General features: G+C 49.2%; 1 pseudogene across 1 annotated transcript; it reads left to right on the top strand.

The window, feature by feature from the left end:
- The first annotated feature begins 270 nt into the window (after window positions 1–270).
- On the top strand, window positions 271–870 carry LOC307178960 (ADP-ribosylation factor 1-like; annotated as a pseudogene). Its single transcript has one exon. The product of its transcript is annotated as an ADP-ribosylation factor 1-like (transcript).
- The last annotated feature ends 280 nt before the right edge of the window (window positions 871–1150 follow it).

The following is a 1150-nucleotide window of genomic DNA, read 5'->3' as shown; positions in this document are numbered from 1 at the left end:
TATATTTACACATCTATAATCCGTCTTCAAATCGTTATTTTCTACAGTTGCATTGAAATGCATCGGTTTTGAAGGAAGACATACAAATAGCCAAATGGTATATGAAAAGGTGCTCAACATCACCAGTAATCAGGGAAATGCAAATCAAAACCACAATGAGATATCACCTCACACCTGTCAGGATGGCTATAATTTAAAAAAAACATTGGGGCCGCCGTCAGAGCCGCCATCTTGTGGGAGTGAAACCAGCGCCTGCGTCGGGGTAGCAGCTGCGCCGCCGCCGAGGGTTTCTCTGGCCCGTGTTGCTCCCATGGTTCTACAGCGTGGGGCATATCTTTGCAAACCTCTTCAAGGGCCTTTCTGGCAAAAAAGAAATGTGCGTTCTCATGGTGGGCCTAGATGCTGTGGGAAAGACCACTATCCTATACAAACTGAAGCTGGGTGAAATCGTGACCATGATTCCCACTCTAGGCTTCAACGTGGAAACCGTGGAATACAAGAACATCAGCTTCACTGTGTGGGACATGGGAGGCCAGGACAAGATCTGGCCTCTGTGGTACCACTTCTTCCAGAACACACAAGGTCTCATCTTCATGGTTGACAGCAAGGACAGAGAGCCTGTGAATGAGGCCCGAGAGGAGCTTATGAGGATGCTGGCAGAAGACGTGCTCAGGGATGCTGTTCTGCTCAGAGTTTGCTAACAAACAGGACCTCCCCAATGCCATGAATGCAGCTGAGATCACAGACAAGCTGGGTCTGCACTCTCTGTGCCACAGGAACTGGTACATTCAGGCCACCTGTGCCACCAGCGGGGACGGGCTCTATGAGGGACTGGACTGGCTGTCCAATCAGCTCCAGAACCAGAAGTGAGCTGTACTCCTCTCTCCTCCCCTCTCACTCCCTCCTTCTACCCTCGCTTTACTCTCATGTGGCAAACGTGCCCTGGGGTGTGAGTGCCAGAAGCTGTCTCCATGGTCGGTCACCGTGTGCTTCACCGCGCTGTAAACGTGCAGACGCGGCCTGCACCTGGGTTTTTATTTAATGTAAATAGCTTTTGTTTCCAATGAGGCAGTTTCTGGTACTCCTATGCAATATTACTCAGCTTTTTTTTTATTATAAAAAGAAAACCAACCCATTGTTTAGTACTGAG

Source organism: Stenella coeruleoalba (assembly GCF_951394435.1).
Source record: "Stenella coeruleoalba genome assembly, chromosome: 20".
NCBI lineage: Eukaryota > Metazoa > Chordata > Mammalia > Artiodactyla > Delphinidae > Stenella > Stenella coeruleoalba.
Note: the sequence above shows the minus strand (reverse complement) of the source record. Positions and strands in the feature narration are given on the sequence as shown.